Raw genomic sequence first — 8042 nt, 5'->3', positions numbered from 1 at the left:
AAGCCGAGCCACGGGCTTCACGCCGTTCTTTCTAGTCTATGGGGCCGAGGCTATCTTGCCCACAGACTTAGAATACGGATCCCCGAGGACGAAGGCGTACGACGACCGGAGCAATCGGACCAACCGAGAAGACTCACTGGACCAGCTGGAAGAGGCTCGGGACATGGCCTTACTACACTCGGCGCGGTATCAGCAGTCCCTGCGACGCTACCACGCCCGAGGGCTTCGGTCCCGAGACCTCCAGGTGGGCGACTTGGTGCTTCAGCTACGACAAGACGCCCGAGGGCGTCACAAGCTCATGCCTCCCTGGGAAGGGTCGTTCATCATCGCCAAGATTTTGAAGCCCAGAACGTACAAGCTGGCCAACAGTCAAGGTGAGGTCTACAACAACGCTTGGAACATCCGACAGCTAAGTCGCTTCTACCCTTAAGATGTTTTCAAGTCGTTCATATACCTCGTTTACATACACAAATAAAGTCTAACCATCAAGGAAGGGTCAGCCTTGCCTTGGCAAAGCCCGACCCTCCCTCGGGGGCTAGAAGGGGCGAACCCCCTCTGCGTCAAAATTTTCCTCGGAAAAAGTCTTTCTGCCAGAACATCTTTCGTGCTTTTCGACTACTTCGAAAGTGGGATCCTGAAAACGACGGAGTACACGTAAGCAGCAAGGCCGACCGAGCCGAGGGACTCCTACGCCTCCGGGATACGGATACCTCACTCATCACCTTCTGCGATAAGTAACTCACGCTCGGATAAGCGATTCCGCTGACCGAACAAGTCTTAACGCTCGAAAACTCTTCTGCCGAAACGATTTTTCGTGTCTTCTCGACTATATCGATAACAGAATCCAATGGACGAGTAAGAGTACACGTAAGCGGCAAGGCCGACCGAGCCGAGGGACTCCTACGCCTCTGGGATACGGATACCTCACTCGTCACCTTCCGTGAAAAGTAACTCTCGCTCGGACAAACGATTCTGTCACCGACAAATAAGTCCTGATACTCGAAACAAGGGGAAAAGAAACGCAACTTTCAAACACGACGACGGTATGTTTGGGCCTCGGCGGCCGCAAAAAACATACGCACACTACAGATAAACTGTTCCTGCAGGATCAGACATCAGCAGGGGGAGCAGCAGCACCCTCGGCGTTGACTCCACCTTCGGCGGAATCCGACCCGGCCTTGGACGACGACACGGTCGGAGGATCTCCGCCTCGAAGGAACCTGTCGGCACCACGCCTGAGCCATCACCGCCAGGCCTCCTCCAGGAACCCGGCTCTAGCAGACGGCTTGACCGGCCGCTCCGTAGCCTCAGCCAGCTGTCCCCCGAGGACATCAGCTCGGCTCATGGCCTCGGCAACCCGACTCCGGCGCTGGTCCAGCCAGTGGACAGTCCGGCCAGGCTCCGGACGACGAAGCTTCTTTTCGAGCCAACTCCGCCTCTGTCCATGTTGACACCGCTGCCTCCGGCTCCGGCTCATCGCAGAGCGGCCGAGGGTTTCTTTAACTAAGCAAGAGAAGCCTCGGGCGGCAAGGCCGACCGAGCCGAGGGACTCCTATGCCTCCGGGATACGGATACCTCACTCGTCACCTTCCACACGAGGCAACTCACACTTGGTTAAGCGATCCAGCTAGCCGACAGGCGAGTCCTGGTGCTTGAAATAAGGAAGAAACATGGTATTACACCCAAAATACCTACATGTTCAGGCCCCGACAGCCGCAATGAACAAGACACAGGCACTCAAGGTGCCATTACAAACGGAACTCCGGTTCCACCCCCGCAGGTAAGAACAACCCCCCACATTGGAGGGCCTGCGGGACGACAAAACCCCAGGTGGCTCGCCGCCGCCCACTCCGGCAGCAGCGACAACGACCTTCGCTCCGGGCGGCCAAATAGCAGCAGCGATGACCTCAGGGCAGAGGACAAGCTATCAAAGCCAAAGAGCCGAAGGCCCGGAGCGCGGATGGTGGCGGCGATCTCGTCGGCGACGAGGACTTCTCCAGCCGCCACCACCTCAGCACCGACGACGGCAGCCGTCTGCCCACCGGCAGATCCCCACTCGGGTCCTCCCGGACGAGCGAACACCAACCTCCGCGTAGGGGCGTCGTACCGGAGCAAAGGCAGGACAGCCCAAGAACACGAAGGCCGCCCTAGCAGCGCGCGACGTCTTGGGCAGACGACGGGCAGATAGCCGCACTCCGCCCAGCGGTGGAAGGTGGCACCGGAAGCTGTGCCAGAGCCAGCTGAGCCAGCGAACCGGGCACGCGGGAGCTGACGACGCTTGCGGCCGCTCGGCCCCGCTTTGTCGAAGTCCGCCCCTTCCGCTAGGCCGGTGAGCGCCCTCTCCCCTGAGTGCTGAGGGAGAAGGTGACCCACGAACCCGTGCGGGAGGTAGAGCTCCGTCTCAGCTTGCCCTCCGCCCCAGCAAGGATGATGAAGATCCTTGAAGCTGAGGGCGGGGCAGAGGTTGCAGCCCGGCTTGCTTCTCCCCACCCTCAAACTGGTGGTCACCGTCTTGGGTGACCATCGGCGAGGGGATGCAGCCAGGCTGCCTGATGAAAATCCTTGAAGCCGAGCGATGGCTGAAAGGTACCAACTTCCGCGAAGTTGCGTTCCTCCAACGACGGCAAGACGAAAGCGACGCGGGCGCTCCCCATCCGGGGGCTCGGAAGGTGGAAGGGAGCGATGCATGAGGAGAGTGCGAAGACATGGTTGCCATCCAAGGGGGTCGCCCTCCTTTTAAAGGCGACTCTCCCCACTTGCGTCCTCAGCCGTCGCGGACAGAGTCTTCACCAACACGCTCCAAGGTCCTCCCCCTACGACACGGGGGCTGGGTCCCACGCGTCATGCAAGCTAGCCCAGGACAGAAGAGGCCAAACCGCCGCGCGTGGTGTGCATAACTGCCCAGCGGTTACAAGCACTCCTCCACTTTCGCCCAAACCAGCGGGCGAAAGGGCGGACCGCCATGCAGGCGGCATGCAACCGCACCAAGGGGGCGCACCCTTTCGACTTCGATGCGTCCAGCATGGAGGCCCAGGCCCACACGTCATGTAACCGGCGCGCCGGTTACTATGTGCGAGAAACTGCACCGCCACTTGCGCCAGTACCACGCCTTCTCGACTGCGGAACCGGTGCCGCGACTCGAGGCAACCCTGCGCATGGCCCAACAGTGCCAACCGAGCACATCAGTCACGGGTCAGTCAGCCGCGGGAGAAGGCGCGACGGTCGATATGGCCAAAAGTGGGCCGGCAGTAATGGCGGCGGCAGGCGGGCGGAAGCAGCAGTCAAGTCATCTGCAGGCTCACGTCCCCTCCTGGGATAGCGAGGGAGCCCTCTCCCACGGCATGAAGGCGACGCGCCCGTGTTCCGTTCCTCGAACGGCTCGCGCGCGCACAACAGCTGCCCCGCCAACCAATCGTCCCGTCGCATTAACTCTGCGGCAGGGCAGGCGGCACCTTTGGCAGGCGAAGCAGGCGACGCTTCACCTCCGCCATGATGACCGCGTCAAAAAGGTATGCCACGTCGTTCAAATTCATATCCCTTTTCCTCTTCCTCTTTCTCTCTCTTGCTATAGGGACCGGGAAAGGGGATACTCCGAAAGGGATCCTTCTCCGCAAAGGAAGCGGGCCCCGAGCCCTCCTACTGATCAGAGGTTCGAAGGCTGGCCCCTCGGAAGGGTTCGACAGCCGCCTCACTCAGGCTCCGCGCCCACTACTGGTAAGAGGTTCGAAGGCTGGCCCCTCGGAAGGGTTCGACAGCCGCCTCAGGCCACTCGGGCTCCGCGCCCACTACTGATCAGGGGTTCGTAGGCTGGCCCCCGAAGGGTTCGACAGCCGCCTTAGAGCACACAGAGCGAGCGATGACTTTGGGTACGTCCGATACATGGCCGAGGCTCGGGCTACGCTCCCGAGGTACCCTAGGACATTTCCGAGACCAGCAGGAGCGATTCTGTAACGGAATCCCATCAGAGGGAGGCATCGAGCCCTTGGACCCTATCAAACGGGACCGGGTCCGGCAAATCACCTGCAGGTACTTTTGGAGCGCGCCTCTGAGCCACTAGCCGACCCTTATCGAACGGGGCACGGGCGTCCACTCGGATCACCCGTTAGCAACTCACTGGAGACACCATGTTCGGCGCCCCCCGAGGGCAACATGGCGCTTTCGCCCCCTCCTCCTTGCGGAAAGGCGACGCAGGGGCGTATGAAAAAAGCCGAGTCAGTCCTTGACCGTCCTCTCGCTCTGCGCGAAGGCTCGGGGGCTGCTCTCGCAAACCCGGCCCCGGCCAAACCGTTGACAGCGTCAACATACCAGCCCGAGAACTCGGAACCTGACTATGCACCCGGGCTACGGCCAGTTTGCATGAGGGAACAACCAGACCGGCCGAGGCATCACGAAACGCGCTAAGTCCTCGAAGGAGTCAAACCACTCCTCCGAGGCCTCGGGGGCTACACCCGGCGGGTGCGCTCGCGCACACCCACCGGAACGAAATGCAACCGAGAAAGGCCGGTCCCCTTGCAAAAAAGTGCGACAAAAGCCTCCAAGCGAGTACTAACACTCCCTTCGAGGCTCGGGGGCTACTGTCGGGGACCATAATTAGGGGTACCCCCAAGACTCCTAATCTCAGCTGGTAACCCCCATCAGCACAAAGCTGCAAAGGCCTGATGGGCGCGATTCAGGTCAAGGCTCCGTTCGCTCAAGGGACACGATCTCGCCTCGCCCGAGCCCAGCCTCGGGCAAAGGAAGCCGACCCAGGAGAATTCACGTCTCGCCCGAGGATCCCCTCAAGCAACGGATGCACCTTCGACTCGCCCGAGGCCCAGCTCGGACAGGCTTCGCGGAGAAGCAACCTTAGCCGGATCGCCATGCCAACCGACCGTATCGCATGAGTATTTAATGCAAGGATCGACTGACACCTTATCCTGACGCGCGCTCCTCAGTCGACAGGGCCAAAGTGACCGCAGTCACTTCGCCACTCCACTGACTGACCTGACAGGAAAACAGCGCCGCCTGTGCTGCTCTGACTGCTGTGCCACCCGTCAGGGTGAGGCTGACAGCCGCCAAGACCGACCTCAGGCGCCATAGGAAGCTCCGCCTCGCCCGACCCCAGGGCTCGGACTCAGCCTCGACGCTGGACGACGGACTCCGCCTCACCCGACCCCAGGGCTCGGACTCAGCCTCGACCTCGAACGACGGTCTCCGCCTCGCCCGACCCCAGGGCTCGGACTCAACCTCGACCTCGGACGACGGTCTCCGCCTCGCCCGACCCCAGGGCTCGGACTCAGCCTCAACTTCGGGAAGACGGTCTCCGCCTCACCCGACCCCAGGGCTCGAACTCAACCTCGACCTCGGACGACGGTCTCCGCCTCGCCCGACCCTAGGGCTCGGACTCAGCCTCGACCTCAGAGGAGCCTCCGCCTCGCCCGACCTCGAGCTCGGACTGACCACGTCATAGGGGGGCCATCATTACCCTTCCCCTAGCTAGCTCAGGCTACGTGGAACAAGACCGGCGTCCCATCTGGCTCGCCTCGGTAAACAAGTAATGATGGCACCCCGCGAGCTCCATGACGACGGCGGCTCTCAGCCCCTTACGGAAGCAAGGAGACGTCAGCAAGGATCCGACAGCCCCGACAGCTGTACTTCCACGGGGCTCAAGCGCTCCTCCGACGGCCACGACATCACATGAATAGGGCGCCAAAACCTCTCCGACAGTCACGACGGCATGTACTTAGGGCTCTGGCTCCTCTCTGCTAGACACGTTAGCACATTGCTACACCCCCATTGTACACCTAGCCCTCTCCTTACATCTATAAAAGGAAGGTTCAGGGCTCTCGTACGAGAAGGTGGCCGCGCGGGAGAACGGGCTGGCGGACAGTCTCTCTCTCTCTCTCTCTCTCTCCCTCGCGAACGCTTGTAACCCCCTACTGCAAGCGCATCCGCCCTGGGCGCAGGACAACACGAAGGCCGCGGTTTCCCCTTGCTGTTTTCCCCCCTTTGTGTTCCGTCTTGCGCCGACCCATCTGGGCTGGGACACGCAGTGACAATTTACTCGTCGGTCCAGGGACCCCCCCCGGGGTCGAAACGCCGACAATAGTGTTGTGGTATCTTTTTGACCCTGCATATGTAATAATTAGATACGTGTTGCAAGCCTACTGAACAGTATAATGCATAAATAATATTACATACCATACAACCTAGCATCTCCTTTCCTTCTTGCATCTTCCTGCTATGCAGTAGTTTCAACATTTGCTTCGCAAACTCATGAAGTGGGTGTTTGAATCGACATGAGCGCTCTGCACGAGTTTGTTCATGCTCTCGCTACGTTGCCTAGACACCATAAGCCCACAATAGTCATGTTTGAAAAAAACAGGAATCCATTCCTTACGCATTTCATATAATTTTCTAAGAGTGCCATCTTCATGCAGGTTGAATTCATCAATCAACATTGTCCATGCAGCCTCAAACTCTATTTCAGTCAATGGATGATGTACTATAGACTATAATTTGGTCTTAAAATCCGCTTCAGCATAACGTCCATACAACTCATTTAGAAATGGCATGTACCTATTTTGCACATGCCATAGACACAACCTGTGGACTGTGTTTGGGAAGACCCGACATAATGCCACTGGCATTGCAGGGTTTTGATCTGTAAATATACATTGTGAGACATTATTAGATGGTTATTTTTATGTAAACAATGTATGGTACATAACAAAACATGACTCACATGCATTGTAAATATGCACAAGATATTGAATTTATACTCCATGTACTTCGAGTTCATAGTTATTATCTATACATAAATCATACCTGTCAACATTACTCTTGGTCCTTCAGTCCCCATGCATGTCTTGAATGCATTAAACACCCACTCGAATGTTTCAACAGTTTCATCTCCCAACAATGAGAACCCAAACATTGTGCATTGTAGGTGGTGGTTTGCACCAACAAACATTCCTAGGGGTTTTCCATACAAATTAGTCTTATGAGTTGTATCAAATGTAACTGCATCCCTAAAATCAACATACTCTCCTTGCTGACTAGCATGAGACCAAAAAATACTCAATATTTTTCCTTCGTTGTTTAACTGGAAATCAGGAAAAAATTGTGGATTATCCCTTTTGCATAATGAAAAAAAGCCAAAAGCTTAGACACATCATTGGCATTCTTTTCTCGTTGCTTCGCCTGTTTCCTGTATAGTTCAAAAAAAATTGTAATTATTACTCATTAACTTGACATGGATTTTAAAATTTATATAATAAATTCATAAAGAAAACGTTTCTTACAAATTAGCAATGTCCTTTGCTGTAATTGGAATGTTTTCAAGACCACCATGCATCTCAGACACAAAGTCCATGATACAGTGTTGCAGGATTCTGCTTTGCTGCATTGAACGTAGAAACTCCATGTACTCAGGATCATAAGTCTTGTTGCATTGTAGGTGTTTCTTTATAGTATCCTTCTTAATGAAATCATGATTATGTTCTAAGTGTACCAGATCGATTCGTATGGCTACAATATTTTCTTATGATTCATCATAGATTTTTTTAGTTTCATACTGTTGGGGCGAAGGCGAAGACGCCACCCTTCGCTCGATGCCTTGGCCGTAATCGTCGGACCAGCGGAGACAAGACAACAGGCAGGCTCACCCTTCGTCCCACATGTCATCGGACGAAGACCTTTGACGAGATCGTCCCATCATTGCGACCTCGTCCAGCATGGAGGCCCACGTGTGATCCGGCCCATTGTAACAGGCCCTGCGTGCCCGCTGCGCATTACGGGCCTAATTTGTAAAGGCATCCCTGTAATTACGGTCTGTAACCCCGCTTTATGGGAATATTCCGGGGATAACCTAGATGTCTGAGGGCACATGCGTCCTTAACACAGGGCGCTGGGCACTCAGGTACCTATAAATACCCCCGCACATTGCCCTTAAGAGGCTAGATTAACAGAGCTTTTGCCACCTCGTGCGAGAACCCTGTTTACGTCAACTCTCACCCCCGTTAGATCTCCTTGCACCTGGTAGCAAGTTCCAACATTTGGCG

The sequence above is a fragment of the Zea mays genome, chromosome 9 (assembly GCF_902167145.1).
Source record: "Zea mays cultivar B73 chromosome 9, Zm-B73-REFERENCE-NAM-5.0, whole genome shotgun sequence".
Taxonomy (NCBI): domain Eukaryota; kingdom Viridiplantae; phylum Streptophyta; class Magnoliopsida; order Poales; family Poaceae; genus Zea; species Zea mays.
The sequence above is the reverse complement of the archived record's forward strand: the minus strand, read 5'-3'. Positions refer to the sequence as shown.